The sequence below is a fragment of the Canis lupus genome, chromosome X, assembly GCF_011100685.1.
Source record: "Canis lupus familiaris isolate Mischka breed German Shepherd chromosome X, alternate assembly UU_Cfam_GSD_1.0, whole genome shotgun sequence".
Taxonomy (NCBI): domain Eukaryota; kingdom Metazoa; phylum Chordata; class Mammalia; order Carnivora; family Canidae; genus Canis; species Canis lupus.
Genome location: NC_049260.1, coordinates 20,268,094 through 20,288,745, shown reverse-complemented (window position 1 = coordinate 20,288,745; position 20,652 = coordinate 20,268,094). Strand labels below are relative to the sequence as shown.

Below are 20,652 nucleotides of genomic sequence, written 5' to 3'. Positions count from 1 at the left end.
TTTCCACATATTTAACTTTGATACCTGATTGGCACTTATTTGGAAATCAGAGAATGCCTGCATACATTTTAATTCCTCTTACTCCAAATCCTGTGAGGTAGATATTATTTATATTCTTATTTTCAATTGAAAAAAATTGAAGCTCACAGAAGTTAAGTAAATTGCCCAAGGTAGTAAGGGCACAATATAGCTGGAATTCAGGGTCTTGGGATTTATTGTCCCTTTTTCTTTAAGCCTGCCCTGTCAAATAAGGTAGCCACTAACCACATATGGCTGTTTAAATTTAAACTGTTATCAGTTAAAATTAAATAAAATTTAGGGATCCCTGGGTGGCGCAGCGGTTTAGCGCCTGCCTTTGGCCCAGGGCGCGATCCTGGGGACCCGGGATTGAGTCCCACATCGGGCTCCTGGTGCATGGAGCCTGCTTCTCCCTCTGCCTGTGTCTCTGCCTCTCTCTCTCTCTGTGTGACTATCATAAATAAATAAAAATTAAAAAAAAAATCTAAAATTTAAATTTTAGTTTCTCAGTGGTACTAGCCACATTTCAAGCACTCAGTAGCCACATGTTACAAGTGGCTACCTTATTTGGACCGCTAGACAGTATGGATAGAGAATATTACATCATTGGAGAAAGTTCTGTGGGATAATACTGCTTTAAGTTATATGGTCTCTTTTCAATATGTTGACACATGTCCTCAAAGTAGATTGCAGTTCTATTATAAGTAATATGGATTTAATGTTTTACAGTAAAATTTCATTCACTGGAAGTCTCATTTGCATAGCACCAAGTTAACTTTGATCTGCAAATTAATAATATAGATAAGAGTCAAGGAGACGTTAAACACACTTCAGAGACCAAAGATTTTTAAGCACCATCAAACAACTCCAGAAGCACTCACTTAGATGCAAGCAATTGATATGATAATTACACATCATTTTTATTTATTCATTAAAACAGGATCCCCTAAGGTGCCCTGGTAGGAAATAATATGGTTAGCCTAGTTCTTTCTGGCAAAACTTTTGCTATTTCTAGATTCTGTGTAAAATCATTTTATACTACTGATTTACCTTCCTCTTCTTCCTCTCTTCCTTTGGGTCATTAAGTAAATTAGTAGCATAAAATACTACCACAATTCAAATTTTATGAGCTCAAGATCTAATTCTAAAACCCTTGCTTCTTCCACTCCATCCCAGGATACCCTGGAAGGAGTGCTCCTGTGGGCCCCTCATAGAGCCTGGAACAGAGGAGGGCTTCGATAAATATCTGTTGATTGCCTGACAGTTCTTTCAAGATGTCACTCATTGGAGTAAACTCCGATTTTCTACAGAGAATTCATGGATCAAAATGAAAACTGTCTCTCATTTCTTCTTTGCCCTTTACCAGTCTTCATGGAGAGAGGAGGGCTTCCTATGCGTGAGAAAAAGATGATTTCCAGGCATTCAGGGTGGGGGCGGGGCTCAGTGCGACCCTGCCTGAGCATTTGGAACCAAATCTGCCCCCTCCTTTCAGAAGGGACAGCTGCCTTCCTTGGGCACCAGTCATAACTGGGCCCATCAGTTCTTAAATACTACATCGTGCACATCTGCCAGGTACTGTGCCGGTTCCAGGTAATAGGATAGAAGAGAATTTTGAGTTACTTAGAGAAGAATGACACTTGAATTTCTAAATCTTTAGCTGTGGTAGATTATTTAAAAAAAAACAGATTTTATTTATTAGAGAGAGAGAGAGAACACAACACAGAGCAGGAGTGGGGGAAACGCAGGCTCCACACTAAGCAGGTAGCCCTGTTGCAGGGCTCGATCCCAGGACCCCGGGTTCAGGACCTGAGTCAAAGGCAGATGCGTAACTGACGGAGCCACCCAGTTAACCCTAGCTGAGGTGGATTCTTGCAGCTTGCTTGAAGCGGTCATATCAAGGTGGATTCCTTTTTAGCAAGAATACAGCTCAATTCCTCAATTTAGTGGTAAGCTTCAAAGAATACGATTGGTCACTTCCTTGTCTTCTGTCAGGAAAATTCCTGGTGTATAAGCCAGAAGCAAAGAAAGAAAAAAAAACAATTGAAACAATATAAATGAATGCTAAATATTTAGTCTTCCTTTGGAAGGAATTAAACAATTTGGAACACTCCAAATTGTTGAAGTTTAGATATCTGAGCATCTTTTTTTTTAAAGATTTTATTCATCTATTCATGAGACACACACACAGAGACAGAGAGAGAGAGAAAGAGAGAGAGAGAGAGAGGCAGAGACACAGGCAGAGGGAGAAGCAGGCTCCATGCAGGGAGCCCGACGTGGGACCCCATCCCAGGACTCCGGGAGCAGCCCTGAGCCACCCAGGCATCCCTCTGAGCATCTTTTAAAGCCACTAAGGAAAAGTAGATATTGCATCTTTACTTTTTGTTCCAAAACACAATGAAAGCTTCCTTCCTCTCCTCCATCTGTAATTCCTTCACGTTACAGCAACAGGCATGTATTTGCACAACCTGCAGCTAATTCAGCACAGTCTTTGTCTCCTTTGGCAACTATACGATAGACTGACCCAAGGGTCCCATGTCCTGTTTACCCAGTCAGTAGATCTATAATCACTGCCATGGGATGCTCTGCTGAGAGTTCTCACTCTGAAAATTGACAGATAGTGCACACGCTCCATGTCTGCTCCAACTGAGTCTGGGTTTCTAGAGGACACTAATCTCTCTCCTTAAACTATAGATGCCCACCCACTGTGGTCCTCTAAGCAAGCTCTGACTATTGTGCATCTTGGAAATCTTCCAGCTCACCAAAATGGCTCAATTAGCACACAAAAAGATGTGGAGTGAGTGGTGAAACCTGTGTCTGCTGAAACCTGGGGGTTCTTCTGGTCTTCCCAGTACTGGAAACTATGAAAAGAAAAGGAATCTTACTGCCCTCTCTTATTTTTGTCCTTTATTCTCAGGGAGTTGCAACTAGCTCTCATATGCTTTGGAGCAGAGGATATACAAGAACTGGCACAAGTTAATCTTGCCTCATTCTTGCAATGAGGACTTGTAATGTGAAAACGTACTCTCTATTTCAATCTTGCCCAGGTATTAAAACATTTTTTTTTAATTTTAACGTTTTATGGGCAGCCTGGGTGGCTCAGCGGTTTAGCCCCGCCTTCAGCCCAGGGTGTGATCCTGGAGACCTACGTCAGGCCCCCTGCATGGAGCCTGCTTCTCCCTCTGCCTGTGTCTCTGCCTCTCTCTCTGTGTGTGTCTCTCATGAATAAATAAATAAAATCTTTTAATAAATAAAACAAAGAAATTTTAACGTTTTTAGTTTTTTTCATCTCTATGCTCAGTATGGGGCTTGAACTCATAACCTCGAGATCAAGAGTAGCATGCTCTACTGACTGAGCCAGCCAGGTACCCCTATTAGAGCATTGTAAAGTTCTCTTTGATTTTTCATGAACTAGAAATTTTCTCTCTCTTTCTCTCTCTCTGTCACATGCACATACACATGCACACACACACAGATACACACATGGAAAGAGAAGAGAAAGGAAAAAAATGGAAAGTTCAGCTCAGGGTGAAAAGAAAAATATCATCTGCTTCAAATCTGTCTTCTTCGGTTCCATTAAGTCTTAAATAAAAGTACAGAAGAATTTAAATGATAGTTCTTCTGAAAGCAAAGACGATATGATTAGTTTTTTAACAGTAAGTATTTACTTAAAAAAAATCAATCGTTAAGTGTTTGCCCTACCTATATATTCTTGCTCTGTATATTCTTTGAGAATGCGGACTATCACATTCATCTTGGATGCATGGTTCCTGCTGCACTGTAGATGCTTAGTATAGATTTGTTGAATGAGTGAAAGGAAGTTAGATCCCTGTTTATTTTGTATCCTCCTTGTTCAGGGAGAGTCCTGAGTTTGTTCATCTAAGGGCAACTTTAGGTGGTCTGGGAGGACGAATGAATTTCAACCCAGCCTTTGAGGCATCATGCATCATTGTTGGGTAGACCAACTTCAGCTTGACTCCAGCCTCTAACCTGAGTGACTTTATAGTTAACACCTGCAACAAAGATGTAGCGATCACTCTTCACAGGGCTCTCCACCCCAAATCCTGCCAGGCTCCTAGGCTTGCTGTAGGCTTACGATATCTGTAGGCCAGATGGGATCTGCTCAGCGATACCAGAGACGGCAGACGCCACCCCTACAGTTCTTCTTCAGCTTCCCCAGAACTAGATCCGCCCCCAAGAGCCATGGGTAAGACTTGTGTACAAATCTCCCGAAAATTCCTTTCCACGTGGCTACCACACCTTTCCTTAAGATGGCAATTGAAGGACTTTTGTAAATATCATACAAGGAATTCAATACAAAAATGGAGAATTAATAAAAGAGCTTTGTAGAATTTTCTCCATTATACAAGGTAGGAGAGTTATAATCACCAGGAAGCACAGTAAAAGTCTTCTCACCATATGCAGTGGGGACCAGTAGGTTAGTTAATTGAAAGATAAAATGTTTCTTGGGGCACCTGGGTGGCTCAGTTGGTTAAGCCTCTGCCTTCAGCTCGGGTCATGATCCCAGGGTCCTGGGATTGAACCCACATCGGGCTCCCTGTTCAGCGGGTAGCCTGCCTTTCCCTCTCTGCCACTCCCCCTGCTTGTTCTCTATTTCTCTCTCAAATAAATAAAATAAAATCTAAAAAAAATGTTTCTAATAAAAAATTGTTTTAAAGAATAATTAATGAATTAAATATTTTGTTTGAACTTAAAATAAATATATTATGAATTTGCCAATCCTTTCATTGGACCACTGATTAGAACTCTGCATTGTCTTTTTTTTCATTAGGCATACACATATGCAATATCTATGATTTCCATTTTTGGTTTATCCTAAATGAAGTGAAAACTCAAGATATTTTCAAAACACTGAGTATAGAATCGTAGATTTGGGGGGATCCTAGTTCCCCATCCCTTACAGTTGTCTAGGCCTCACCTAATTCAACAGCAATTTTTTAAAAAGATTTAATTATTTATGCATGAGAGACACAGAGAGAGAGGCAGAGACACAGGCAGAGGAGAAGCAGGCTCCATGCAGGGAGCCCAACGTGGGACTCGATCCCAGGACTGCGGGATCACACCCTGGGCCAAAGGTAGGCGCTAAACCATCAACAGCAATTTTTAAAAGCCACATGACTGTTTATCTTTCCAAAGCAATTCAGCTTCTTAAAAATAACTCTTTTTTGCATCATTTTTATCAGTTTACATAACATTTAATTAAATTGTATCATTGTAACCACAATGGGCATAAATAGATTTGGGGAGAAGTTCAGTTAACTCTTGTAAAATGTAAATTCAGCTGTTCAGAGCTAAAATACCCAGGCATTCTCAAGAGTAGCCTCCTACTAGACAGAAGCATTCAGAGTGCTATTAGGACCCTTGGGGGAAATGGAGAGCTCTGGTTAATTCTGCAGGTTGGTTAACTCGGAGGCTAAGGCAATCACTCTTATTCCTCTTTAGATATAAAAGATTAAAAATAATAGTAATCAGAGTAGGAAGGATATCTTTTTTGTGTTTGTCTTCCATGCTTCAGGGGTACTGCATTATTTAATGAGTACCTCCTTTGTGATAGACACCCAGGTGATTTAAAGAGCCAGTGTTTTAAAGATATAATCCACATCATAAAGGGTATAATTTATTGTTTTTTTAAGTATATTCACAGCATTATGTAACCTTCCTCATAGTTTAATTTTCGAAGACTTTCATCATCCCAGCCAAAACTGTACTCATTAGCAGTACCTCCTCTGTCCCCTCAATCATCCCAGCATCGGGCAACCATAATCTTTCTTTTATGAGGATTTGCCCATTCTGGACATTTCACAGAGGTAGAATCATACAGTATGTGATATTTTGTGTCTGGCTTCCTTCACTTAGTTTATCTTTTCTTTTTTTTAAAGATTATTTATTTATTCTTAGAGACGCACAGAGAAAGAGAGAGAGAGAGAGAGAGAGAGAGAGGCAGAGACACAGGCAGAGGGAGAAGCAGGCTCCATGCAGAGAGCCTGACGTGGGACTCAATCCAGGGTCTCTAGGATCACGCACGCCCTAGGCTGCAGGCAGCGCTAAACCGCTGCGCCACCGGGGCTGCCCTAGTTTATCTTTTCAAGGTTCATTCATATTGTAGTGTGTATCTGTATTTCATCCCTTTTTATGGCCAAATAATATTCCATTGTATGGACAGACCACTATTTGTTTTGCCATTGACCAGACAGTGGAGATTTGGGTTGGTTCCACTCCTTGGTTAGTGTGAATAATGCTTATGACATTTGTGTACAAGATTTTTGTGAACATATGTTTTCTTTTTTAAAAAAGATATATTTGAGAGAGAAAGAGCACACACACACAAATGCAGTGGGGAGGGGCAGAGAGAGAGAAAAACTCAAGAAGACTCCCCACTGAGTGCGGAACCTGATATGGGGCTCGATCTCACAACACTGAGGTCAAGACCTGAACTGAAATCAAGAGCTGAATGCTTAACCAACTGCACCACCCAGACCCTATGAACATATGTTTTCAATTCTCTTGGGTATACACCTAGGCATGGAATTGCTGGGTCAAATGTTAACTCTATTTTTAATTTTTCTTTTTAAAAAATGTTTTATTTATCTATTTAACAGCAAAAGAAAGAGAATACACGCAGGGGGAGTGGGAGAGGGAGAAACAGGCTCCCTGCAGGGAGCCCCATGCAGGCCTCGATCCCAGAATCCTGGGATCATGACCTGAGACGATGGCAGATGCTTAACTGACTGAGCCACCCAGGTGCCCCTATTTTTAACTTTTCTTAAAATGATTTTTCAAATTTATTTATTTGAAGGAGGGAAGGGCAGAGGCACAGAAGAAGAGAAAATCTGAAGCAAACTCCCGTTGAGCACAGAGCTCAATCTCACAATCCATGAGATCATGACCCGAGTTAAAATCACAAGTTGAATGCTTAAATGACTGAGCCACCCAGGTGCCTCTCTATTTTTAACTTCTTGAGGAACTGTCAAACTGTTTTCCAAAGAGACTGCACCATGTTACATTCCCACCAGCCATGTACGAGGATTCTAGTTTCTTCACATCCCCACCAATATTTGTTATTTTCCATTTTCAAAATCATAGCCATCCTAGTGGGTGTGAAGTGGTATCTCATTGAGGTTTTGATTTATATTTCCCTAATGACTAATGAGGTTTAGCATTTTTTTCACCTGTTAATTGGCAATCTATATCTTTTTTGGAGAAACGTCTATTGAAATCCTCTGCCCATTTTGAATTGTGTTGCAAAGACCCACTTTTGCCTTATAGCAAAGTTTCTCAACCTTGGCATTATTTTGGGCTGGATAATTCTTTCTGTGGAGAGCTTTACTGTGCACTGTAGCTTGTTTAGCAGCATCCCTGGTCTCTACCTACCAGATATCAGCACCCCCCAAGTTCTGACAATCAAAATTGTGTCCAGGGGTGCCTGGCTAGCTCAATCGGTAGAGCATGCGACTCTTGATCTCAGGGTTGTAAGCTTGAGCCCCACCTTAAGTATAGAGGTTATTTAAAAATAAAATATTCTTGGGATCCCTGGGTGGCGCAGTGGTTTAGCGCCTGCCTTTGGCCCAGGGCGCGATCCTGGAGACCTTGGATCGAATCCCATGTCAGGCTCCCGGTGCATGGAGCCTGCTTCTCCCTCTGCCTGTGTCTCTGCCTCTCTCTCTCTCTCTCTCTCTCTCTCTCTCTGTGACTATCATAAATAAATAAGAAATTTAAAAAAATAAATAAATAAAAATAAAAAAATAAAATATTCTTAAAAACTGTGTCCAGACACTGCAAAATCACTCTTGGGGAAGGGCACAGAATCACCCCAAGGAAAGAACCACTGCTCTAAAAGACCCTCCTGTGGAGCTAAGAAACACACAGAAACTTAACTGAGTTTTAGCGGAATACTGGAGGCAGAAGCCTGTCTGAGTGGCTGTGAGTGATGTAAGAAAGTGGAGAGACCCTGGAGGTGTGAACTGATCTTCCCAAGTCTGGTTGATGGGTTAATGAACAATATGAGAGACAAATCAAGATTACAAATGAGAATTAGGTAACATTATGAGATAAATAATGATTTGACATAATAACACAAAAAGAGTTGTAAGTTTGTATATGAAAAAAGTGTGGTACATCTAGAACTATAGGATTCATGAGAAGGTGAATTTATTTGTGATCGTCTCTGGAAGAAGTGTCATCCCTTGATGGTCCTAAGCATGAAGCATAAATGACCATTAAGTGGCCTTTCCCTATTAGCCCTTGGCTTCATTTCACTGTTAGTCTCATCTCCTAGTGGAGATATGCACATACGTGTCTCAGAGAGAGGTTGCTGGGTGGCAAGGAATGGTACCCACTAAGCTGCTTTTACAGTAGGGGGAATGCAAAGGTCTATCTAAGAATCCACAGAAAGCTGAAAAGCAGATCTCAGCAAGGAAAGAAACCAGAACAGCTTGAGAAGACCTCAGAAAGTGTTATTTGCAGGCATATTTACTCTAATCCCCTAACCTACTCAGTCTCCATCTCTTATTTCTAGTTCCTGAAAGAGGGAATCTGAGGATCTGAGAAACCACTCAACTATGGCCATGGCTTGGCTTCTTAATCAGGTGTCCCAACCCAATTCCCTGGGCTGCGAGGTGGGGTAGTTTTCATAGAAGGGGTGGAGTGAGTTGAGGGAGAGGTAAAATAAAAGGAGCTACCTCATAGATCCTTAAGCCATTCTACCACCATACAGATTTTTTCTCCCACTTTTTGTCTTCTCAAACATCTTTGCCCCATTGCATCATGAAACACACATCTCACAAACATGCCTTGCTATTGTTTGCCAGTTGAATGCAGTTACCGCCATTTACCTATGGCATTTTGGTCTGGATGTCAAGTATCTTGACTTTTCTTTTTTTAAGTAATCTCTACACCCAATGAGGCTCAAACTCATGACTCCAAGATCAAGAGTCACATGCTCTACTGACTGAGCCAGCCAGGTGCCCCAAGTATCTTGACTTTAAAAGGGGGATGTGGTAAAAAAAATAAATAAAAAAAATAAAAGGGGGATGTGGAAAAAAAAGGGGATGTGGGATGAGTGGGTGGCTCAGCGGTTGGGCGGCTGCCTTTGGCTCAGGTCCTGATCCCAGGATCCAGGATCAAGTCCCACATTGGGCGCCTGCAAGGAGCCTGCTTCTCCCCCTGTCTGTGTCTCTGCCTCTCTCTGTGTGTCTCTCATGAATAAATAAATCTTTAAAAAATAAAAAATAGGGATCCCTAGGTGGCGCAGCGGTTTGGCGCCTGCCTTTGGCCTAGGGCGCGATCCTGGAGACCCAGGATCGAATCCCACATCGGGCTCCCGGTGCATGGAGCCTGCTTCTCCCTCTGCCTGTGTCTCTGCCTCTCTCTCTCTCTCTCTCTGTGACTATCATAAATAAATAAAAAATTTAAAAAAAAAAAAAAAAAAAGAAACTTAAAAAAAAAAAATAAAAAAATAAAAAATAAAAAATAAATATAAGGGAGATGCGGGATGGGGGGCAAATTACCCATATTGTTTTCTGTTTAATAATGACATGGTGGGAACCCTGGGTGGCGCAGCGGTTTGGCGCCTGCCTTTGGCCCAGGGCACGATCCTGGAGACCCGGGATCGAATCCCACGTCGGGTTCCCGGTGCATGGAGCCTGCTTCTCCCTCTGCCTGTGTCTCTGCCTCTCTCTCTCTCTCTCTCTGTGACTATCATAAATAAATACAAAATTAAAAAAAAATAAGGACATGGTAGGGGCAGCCCCAGTGGCTCAGCGGTTTAGTGCCGCCTTCAGTCCAGGGTATGACCCTAAAGACCCAGGATCGAGTCCCACGTCAGGCTCCCTGCATGGGGCCTGCTTCTCCCTCTGCCTGCATCTCTGCCTCTCTCTCTCTCTGTGTCTCATGAATAAATAAATAAAATATTTAAAAAAATAATAATTGCATGGTAGGCAGGTGTCATCAAAACTAAAATAAACTATTTTAACAAGAAAAATATATCTGTTTGGGGAGTAATGCTGAATCCCCTTCATCTCCCCCATTGGCATCACAGTTGGGAATAAAGATGACTAAGCTGTTGAGAGGTGGTACATCCTTCCCACTAGTTAATAAAGTGATGCCCTGCCTTCACAGCCTATTAATTAAGAAGGTAATCAGTGCATGCTTCAAGTTTGCTATTTGAAACTCAAAGGCAATAAAATCAGAACACTACTCAGATTTTTTTCTCATAAAGAAATGAATAACAAATTAGGGCCACAGAGCTAGAGTAATCACATTTTGAATGATTTCTCCTGAGCATGCCTTTAATAACCTATATCTGTTAGATAACAAGAACAAAGAAAGGTAAAGTTAATTATCTTGGAAAAGCTTCGTCAAGGAGTTTTGGTCACTTTAGCCCAGGGTTTCCCAACCTTGGTACTAATGATATCTGGGGCCAGATAATTCTTTGTCGTGGGGAGCAATCCTGTACATATAGTGGGATGTTTAGCAGCATCCCTGGTCTCTAATCAGTATATGCTAATACAAGTGCCCCATCCCAGTCTTGACAACCAAAAATGTTTCCAGACATTGTTAAATGTCCTCTGTGAAACAAAATGACCCTGTGATTAAGAACTAATGAATTAAGGCACCTGGGTGGCTCAGTAAGTTAAGTGTCAAACTCTTGACTCTGGCTCAGATCATGATCTTGGAATGCTAAAATCGAACCCAACTTCCCACTGCGCTTGGCATGGAATCTGCTTGAAATTCCCCTCTTCCTCTGCCCCTCCCCCAGCTCGCCTGTGCACATGCTCACTCTCTCTGAAATAAAATCTTAAAAAAAAATTAATGAATTAACCACATACATTCCTTCCAGGGTCCCTCTACAGCTTGTTCTTTTAAGCCCTTAGAACCAAATGCTTTATACCAGGGCCATTTACATTTTCCAGGGAATTATTATTATTATTTTTAAGATTTTATTTATTTAGGGACACCTGGGTGGCTCAGTGGTTGAGCGTCTGCCTTAAGCCCAGGACGTGATCCTGGAGACCTGGGATCGGGTCCCACATTGGGCTCCCTGCATAGAGCCTGCTTTTCCCTCTGCCTGCATCTCTGCCTCTCTCTCGGTGTCTCTCATGAACAAATAAATAAAATTAAGAAAAAAAAAACGCTCAACCATTGAGCCACCCAGGTGCTCCTCCAGAGAATTATTTGAAAAGAAATTAACTGGATCAAAATTACTTGTCCAAGTGACAAGAAGGGCTCCTTGCATTTCTATATTGAGAGTAGCAAACAAAAAGAAAGGAAGAAGGCCTAATAAAGTTATCTAAGTAAAACACTTAGCTCAATACTTATATTTAATCCCTACAAAAACTGCAGGGGCATAATTAGCCTTATTTTTTTGGTGAGGAAACTGAGGTTTAAAGAGGTTAAGTAATTTGCCCAAGAACACACAGTTTGTAATTTAGTAGTGGAGCTAGAAGTCTGATGGCAAATTTGTACCTATTTGCATATTGCCTCATTATATGCACTTAAAGTGTTAGATATCTAATAAGGCTAGGTGACCAATTTTTTTAGTTATTTATTTTTAATTTTTATTTAAATTCTAGTTAGTTAACATACAGTGAAATATTGATTTCAGGCATAGAATTCAGTGATTCGTCACCTAAGTACAATGCCCAGGGCTCATCACAAGCCCTCTAGAATCCCCACACCCCACCTAGCCCATCCCCCACCCACCTCTCTCCATCAACCCTCAGTTTGTTCTCTATTGTTAAGAGTCTTGTGGTTTGTTTCCCTCTCTCTCTATCCTTTTTTTATCTTTTGAAAAATAACATCCTTTGGGGTGCCTGGCCAACTCAGATGGTAGAATATGTAATTCTTGATTTCAGGGTCATGAGTTCAAGCCCCACGTTGGGCATGGAGCCTACTTAAAATTTTTTTTTTAATTAAAAATACAGCTTTTGGGGATCCCTGGGTGGCGCAGCGGTTTGGCGCCTGCCTTTGGCCCAGGGCGCGATCCTGGAGACCCCGGATCGAATCCCACGTCGGGCTCCCGGTGCATGGAGCCTGCTTCTCCCTCTGCCTGTGTCTCTGCCTCTCCCTCTCTCTATGTGACTATCATAAATAAATAAAATTAAAAAAAAAATACAGCTTTTGTTAGAGATACTTTCAAACATATGCAAAATTAGACAAAACAACATCTTCCCATTTCTGGTGTTCATGTATTTGTCATGTAGCTTCAACAATCAACCTAGGACCAATATTATTTCCTGTAGAGCTTTTCAACCTTGGCTTTATTAACATTTGGGGCTGGATAATTGATCTGTGTATTATGTGTGCCCAGTACACACACAAGACAAGACCAAAGCTGAGTTCTGGCTGATTTGACTGGTAAAAGTACATTGAGTTGCTTTTGGATTCAGACAGTTTATTACTTACTTAGTGAAAGACATGTAGCCATTTGGTGCCAGCTTTCTGTAGTTCTTGATCCACACACCAAGGACAGCACTGAAACAAAAGAGGCCAGATGACTTCTAGACTCCTGTTGCTGAGGAGCCTATTATAAATGGCAACTAACTGGTTTTCTATTCTGCAGTGCTATACAGAGGGGAGGGGGGGGCAGGGCAGGAAGCCGCATACCTCAATAGAACCTAAGAGGCAATTAGAAACTACCTCATGAGGGGTGCCTGGGTGGCTTAGTTGGTTAAGCATCCAGCTCTTGATTTTGGCTCAGGTCATGACCTCAGGGTTGTGGAATCGAGCCCTAAATTGGGCTCTGTGCTAGGCATGGAGCCTGCTTAAGAGTCCCTCTCTCCCTCTACCCCTGCCCCCTGCACACTTTCTCTCTTTCCAAAATAAATTTTAAAATCTTAAAAAAAATTTAAAAAAGGGGCACCTGGGTGGCTCAATTGTTTAAGCATCTGCCTTTGGCTAGGGTCATGATCCCAGGGGGTCCTAGTATCAAGCTCCGCGTTGGGCTCTATGTTCAGTAGGGAGCCTGCTTCTCCCTCTCCCTATGCCTGACTCCCCTGGCTTATGCTCTCTCTCTCTGTCAAGTAGATAAATAAGATCTTTAAAAAAGACAAAAAGAAAAAGAAATTGCCTCATGAGAGTCTCACAGTGGAGATAGGGAGGTAAGTGGGAGGTGGCCTCTAAGCAGCTCTTAACAGGCCTCCTCCCTCTCACATTCCAGGAATATCACAAGGCATTCTGCCAACATTCAGATGAGCTGAAGATGGCAAAGTTCAAGTCTTTGCCAACATGAGCTATGTGGATACATTCAAGGGTGTCAGGGCAGAGCCATTCTCCCACAGTCGAGGGCTATCTCTGTGCATTGTAGGAAGGTGCTCCAGTAGATGCCTGGAGCATCACCCCCCAAGATGTGACATCCAAAAATGTCTCCAGACATTGCCAAATGTACATTGGGGGACCAGGTTGAACCCAGTTGAGAACCAATCATCTAGAGCCCTAACTGCTCCTCACACCCACACAATATATTTCATCTGCAAATACTTCACTGTATATTTCTTTTTTTAAGATTTTACTTATGTATTTGACAGAGAGAGAGAGAGAAAGCACAAGCAGGCACAATGGCAGGCAGAGGGAGAGGGAGAAGCAGACTCCCTGCTGAGCAGGGAGCCCACTGTGGGACTCAATCCCAGGACCCTGGGATCTAAACCTGAGCCAAAGGCAGATGCTTAACCAACTGAACCAGGTGCCCCACACTGTATGTTTCTAAAATAAAATTTAAAAAAATAAAATATCATTATACCTGAAACATTTAATAATAATTCTTTTATGGCATCCAGAAACTGTTCAAAAATTTTTTTAAGATTTTATTTTTAAAAAAGATTTTATTTATTTATTCATGAGAGACACATAGAGAGAGGCAGAGGCATAGGCAGAGGGAGAAGCAGGCTCCATGCAGGGAGCCCTCGATGTGGGATTCGATCCTGTGACTCCGGGATCATGCCCTGAGCCGAAGGCAGATGCTCAACCACTGAACCACCCAAGCATCCCTATTTTATTATTTTAGAGAGTGTTTCTGTGCATGTGCAAGTTGGGGGAGGGGCAGGCAGAGAGGCAAAGAATCTCAAGCAGATGCTGTGCCCAGCATAGAGCCCCACGAGGCTTGATTTCACAACCCTGAGATCATGACCTGAGCCAAAACCAAGAGTCAGACACTTAACTGACTGAGCTACCAAGGAACCCCAAAGCTGTTCAAATTTCTCATTGTTTCATACATGTAATTTTTTACAGTGTTTTGAATAAGGATCCTAATAATATGGGGTATACATCACATTGCTGTGACTGCTGTGTTTTTTAGATTTAATCTAATACATAGATGATACATAATTCTGCAATTTTTTGTTTTTTTTTTTTTTTCGTCCCATAGAGCTTCCTACAATCTGGATTTTGCTGATCACATCCCTGTGGTGTGAACATACTCCTTTATCCCTTCTGTATTTCCAATAAACTGGTCTCAGATCAAGAGGTGTGATTGAAGTCAGGTTCTGTTTGCTTGACAAACTATTTGATAGGTGGTATATGTACTTCTTTCTCTCAGGAGTGTATAATATTTGCGGTTGTCTTTTTGTCATGTTAGTAGTGGTTGATGCTCAGTGCCTAGATCCAATCATTCATTAGGGCTTATAAAATAGAGAGACCCAATCCATCATGTTTTTTATTACCTTCATACTATCATTACAAGATGATGCACTTCTCTTTACTACTTAGTCACTCAGAAGTACATTTGTATAGAAAAGGTAAGATATATGCCTGATTCTTTCCCTCTGACTTCCATTATTCAAAATAATGCATGTGATCTCTTGCATCCACCAATGCAGACAACTGAGGGTTGTTTGGGATTTTGTTCAATAGTATTATGAATAAGTGGATTTTTTAAAAAGATTTATTTGTTTATTTTAGATGGGGGGGCAGAGGGAGAAGAACAAGCAGACTTTATGCTGAGTGCAGAGCCCAACCAGAGGTTTGATCTCATGACCCTGAAAGCATGACCCGAGCTGAAACCAAGAGTTGGTCACTTAATGGACTGAAATACCTATGTGCCCTTGAACAGGTGGATTTAAACATATTTGATGGATTTCGATCCACTGCAATTCTCATCCTTATTGATGTGTAAACTTTTCATCTTTGGCTGACAAGAATCTCTCCAAGTTGGCTCCTGAGTCCTTTTGACAATTTCTGTCCTTTTTGACAAAAGGATAATAAAACTTGTATATTCACATCAGTATTTTTATCTTCAGTTTTGCTCTATGATAGTGTTACTCAAAATGTGGGACTTAGGAGGCACCTATACCAGCTGGAGAGAAAATCAAAATTATGGGTCTTCCCTGGCCTACTGAATTAGAATCTCTGGGAATGAGGCCTGGGAAACTAGTTTAACAAATTCTCTGGTGATTCTTATGCATACTAAAGTATTAGAAACTTTGCTCTAAAGAACTGACCTTAGAGCCTTGGGGTCACCTTCCTCACTAAAGATCTTTAGCCTTTCAGGAAATTTTTGCTAGAGTAGGCCACCTCTGTTCTTACTAAATGCCAACAGAGGACACAATCATCCTCGAAGGTTATTTCTGGTACTTTTGAAACAACCTAAAGCCAACTGATAGTTTGATAGGTGAATGGTAACTCTGGAAATCTGGTTAGTACCTCTTTGGATCCAAAAAATACTGATTTGATTATATAAAAACTGATTTTCTTATTTTTAAGATTTTATTTTTAAGCAATCTCTACACCCAACATAGGGCTCAAACTCATAACCCTGAGACCAAGAGTTGCATGTTCCACCACTCCACAAACTGATTTTCATAAGTGGCCTTATAAAATGACCATGATGAAAATTTCAAAAAGAATTATTCCAAAAATGTTTTAAGCAACTGGTAGTATTATATATGCTTGGGACTGCCATGGTTTTAAATAGTTTATTTTTTTAAGATTTATTTATTTATTCATGAGAGACAGAGAGGGGCAGAGACATAGGCAGAGGGAGAAGCAGACTCCCCGCAGGGAGCTCAATGCGGGAGGGGGGGGACTCTGATCCCAAATCCCAGGATCACGCCCTGAGCCAAAGGCAGGTGCTCAACTGCTGAGCCACCCAGGTGTCCTGGGACTGCCATGGTTTAATGAGAATGGTTTTGTTCCTTTTGAATTCCTACCGTTAAGTGGTGTGGTGAGGTTGTCTAGGCTACTTTGCAGAAACGAAAGATTATTTTTCTTTGGAAGTCGGCTTATCTCACACTTGCTTATGAACTTTCTGAAGATTATTTATTCTTGTGGCAAGAATGGGCTTCTGTAGAAACACATTGACTGTATATAGTTACTGTCAAGCACCGTTAGTGAGTTATTCCACAGAGTCCCTCACCTGGCACTTAAGTAGAATAGGTGTTTAAAATGATTGCTTTTGGTGGCAACTGGATGGCTCAGTCGTCTGAGTATCCAACTCTTGCTTTTGGCTCAGCTCATGATCTCATGGGTTGTGAGATCCAGCTCAGCATCTTGCTCCACGCTCAGTGGGGAGTCGGCTAGAGATACTCGCCCTCTCCCTTTGCCCCTCCCCCTGCGCACAGGAGCTCTCTCTCTAAAAATAAATAAATAAATCTTTAAAAATGATTGCTTTTGGAGTATTGAAGGTTTTTACATAATCGCCTTCTTGGGATACAGAAACTAATAGGGTTTATTTCTCTTGATGCAAACAAAATAGACATTTTGGAAAAAAGCCTAATAGTTGAGGGTCAAAACTTAGGTCTTTTGTTTTAAAAAAAAGATTTATTTATCTATTTTAGAGAGAGAGCACACGTGAGTGGGGAGAGGGGCAGAAGGAGAGGGAGAGAAGGAGACCCCCACTGAGCATAGAAATGGATGTGGGGCCTGATCTCACAACCCCAAGATCATGACCTGAGCCCAAACCAAGAATCAGATGCTTAAGTGACTAAGCCACCTAGGCACCCCCAAATCTATGATTTAATAAAGCCTCTCATCAGCTCTGCTTCGCTTCACCTCTGTGGCTCTCAATTTTTTTTTGGTTATTTTTATTTTTAAAGATTTTATTTATTTATTCATGAGACACACACACACACACACACACACACAGAGAGAGAGAGAGAGAGAGAGGCAGAGACACAGGCAGAAGGAGAAGCAAGTTCCATGGAGGGAGCTTGACATGGGACTCGATCCTGGGTCTCCAGGATCAGGCCCTGGGCTAAGGCAGTGCTAAACCGCTGAGCCACTCGGGCTGCCCTGGTTCTGTATTTTTAAAAGTCCTAATGCAGCCCATGCCAATAAGGCCAGAATCTCTAGGGAGTGGGAACCAGGCTTCTGTGGTTTTGAAAGCTCCCCGGGTGATTGTCATGTGTAGCCAAGGCTGAGAATTTTGCGAAGTGAAGCAGAGGATGAGAAACTTAAGACATGAAATAAGACCCCTCAAATGTCAGGCTCTCTTTTTTCAAGAATAAGATAGTAAATATACTTGTAGTCTATTGGAAAGATCGCTTCTCACTGGCACCACCTGATATTATTCACAGATTTACATTTCACCCACAGAGAACATGACCTGGCGAGTCCCCTTCTGTTTGTATTATGGAGAAAGAACCCACCTGATGCTACTTTGGGGAGGATTTATTAGAGCATGTGGAGACATCATCTTGAATGAGTGTTTCCTAATGACATCCTCCACTGGCACTTCCGAAGGAGTCAAATATGAGATTTATAGGGGCTTAATAAAAGGTTTTATCTACAGTTAGGCTGTATCATTAAATGTCAAACTAAGTGAAAAGCTTTCAACACGAAGCTATCCAAAGAAAGCAGAGTGAGCAGAGCATGGGAAATGAACCACATACACAGCATACGACAAACAGAAGTCCAACAGGCCTGAGTTTGAAACTCAGCTCCGCCACTGACCAGCTCTGTGACCTTGGGCAAATTAACCTCTCTCTGCACTGATTCTTATCTGCAAACCTGGCACAGTGCCTGTGCTTGACACAAAGCAGGGTTTCACAAATTACTATGTTTTAAAATTATAGGCAATGTATAGTTCAAATATCTGGAGGTAAGATACCTGGTCCAGCTCATGCTAAGGAATGTGTGGTAGACAGAATAATGGCCCCCACGGAGATGTCTACATCCTAATTCCCAGAACCTGGGAGCCTGTAACTGTCTTACTTGACACGGCAGAAGGGATTTTACAGATGTGATGAAGTTAAAGATCTTGAGATGCAAGACATTATCCAGGATTATCCAAATGCCCAGTGTAATCACAAGGGTCTTTTCAAGTGAAAGGGGCAGGCAGGGGAGTTAGAGATGTGATTATTGAAGCAGAGGCTGCAGTGATGGGGTTGCTGGCTCTGGAGAAGGAAGAAAGAGGGCTGTGAGCCAAGGAATGCAGGCAGCTCTAGAAGCTAGAGAAGGCAAGGGAATGGACTTTCCCCTAAAGCCTCTGGAGGAAATGCAGTCTTGCTGAGACATGGATTTTAGCCCACTGAGACCCATCTCAGACTTCTAGCCCTCAGAACTAAGATAGTACATTTGCGTTGTTTCAAGCCATGACATTTGTGGTAGATTGTTACAAGAGCCATAGGAAACTAAGTCAGAGGATGAAACCAAATCTCTCTCTTTTTTAAAGATTTTATTTTTTAAAGATTTTATTTACCTATTCATGAGAGACAGAAAGAGACAGAGACATAGGCAGACAGAGGAGAAGCAGGCTCCATGTTAGGAGGCTGATGTGGGACTCGATCCTCAAACTTCGGGATCATGCCCTGAGCCGAAGGCATGACGCTCAACCACTGAGCCACTCAGGCATCCCTAAAGATTTTATTTTTAAGTAATCTCTATAACCAATGTGGGACCTGAACTCACAACCCTGAGATCAAGAGGCTCACGCTCCCCCCTACTGAGCCAGTCAGGTGCCCCCAGACCAAATCTCTCTCTGGGCAAAGATTCTGGGTGCAGATTTTGCAAGATGAAGATTTCACTCTGGAGTCCATGCCCTTCAAAATCAGTTAGTAAAAAGCCCAAGGATTGTAGTGGTGGTTTACCTGTGAATGGATTTACCCATCCTGGTCAGATGGCTTTGCTCACTCACTTGCCAGTCAAGTGCATTTGCATGACATTCGCAAGGCACCGGGAACAATCCTCAGGACACTGCAGTATTTGCTGCTGTAGTGGGAAACTGCCCAGTGGCAAAGCAAGAGGGAAGGAAACTGGTTTCAGCATATCAATAGCCAAGTAAGACAACTCTTTAGGAGTATCAGAAGTGTAAATTTGGCCAACTCTTCTGGAAGACATTTTGATAATAGTATCAAAAATCCTGTACAAAAAACTTTGAAAATGCAAGTACCCTGACTCACCAATTCTACCTGTAGGAAAATTTATGGACAAACAGTATTAGTATGCATAGCCCTCACCTGCTTAAAAAAGTTCTTCCATGGTTCCCATAATTACTTACAGAATAACATCTGGGGAGACTGACAGGTGCTAGTAGGGCCTCCACTCACGCTCCATAGGTAATTCCGTCTGGCAGGTGTTTGTACTGACCATAGCTTGGTCTAGACTTGAAACTATCAGATTAAGCTGATGGTCCCCAAGCCACCTTTGGTAAATTTGATCTTTTTCATGATAGTCACTGAAACAGTGATTGTAATTCACACTTCCAATGTTCGATCATTGCCTGCCCATGAACATTTATTACAAACTATCATCCAATTTTGTGGCTTAAATTAAAAATTTTCTATGTTTTTGAGCCATTAAGTAGGGGAAGGTTACCTCTATTTTTACTTATCCACTGACGTTCAGACAATATGTTTGGCATGAAAAATTGTGGATCCAAATTACGCTGAAATCCAAGTGAGGAATCTTTATTCATTTTTTTTTCCTGTCGTATCTGTTTCAGCCATATGTCTGGACCCAAACCCCATCAAGAAGAGACCAAAATTTACACAATATTCTTGAGTATGATGGCGGCTGCATTTGGAGTTTTGATTAAACTGCGCTACATGTGTGATTATTACTTGTAAACAGATGATTAGATATTAATTAGACAATAAGTGATTGTAAAGCACTTAGAAAATAAAAGTGTTTATAAATACGACCAAGTAATAGCAACAATAATTCTTTACTGACTACACAGCTGCTAATGTCAATAGAATGATTTATTCCAGCTAAGGGCACCTTTAATTTATGCAAAAAAAGCTGCTATCATATCTGTTTTGCTATAGCAAAACAAAATGTCCTCTACTTATAGGTGATTTTATCCCCTATATTTTATGATAAAATTATCTTATTACAAGATAAATACTTCTCATGTCAGTAAAAACAACTTACCTCTTTTAGGACCATCTAGAACACAGGCACAACCATTGGGGCACGGTGTCTTTGAATGCTAAGAAATGGAGCTCCTGACTGCTCATCTCTGACTTACATCAAATATTTATTTCTTTTAAATATAAGATGTAAGATGACATTTCGTTAGCAGCATTTTCATTCATGGAGGAGGTTGGTCACGTTGGGTCTGTGCAGCTGTTCTCTAGTCCCTTAACACTTAGGAGTGCCTGGGTGGCTCAGTGGGCTAAGCATCTGCTCATCTCAGGTCGTGATCTCAGGGTCCTGGGATGGAGCCACGGCTTGCTAATCTGGGAA

At 41.6% G+C, this 20,652-nt stretch overlaps 1 protein-coding gene and 1 long non-coding RNA gene across 2 annotated transcripts in view; one reads left to right on the top strand and one right to left on the bottom strand.

The window, feature by feature from the left end:
- PCYT1B (phosphate cytidylyltransferase 1, choline, beta) overlaps positions 1-20,652 on the top strand; it is a 131,512-nt gene that overhangs the window by 2,553 nt on the left and 108,307 nt on the right. The window lies entirely within an intron of this gene.
- Positions 1,749-19,187, bottom strand: LOC119868417. Its single transcript, XR_005386197.1, has 3 exons — positions 19,053-19,187; positions 12,439-12,507; positions 1,749-2,018 (listed from the first exon to the last, which is right to left on the bottom strand). It is a non-coding gene; the product is annotated as an uncharacterized LOC119868417 (long non-coding RNA).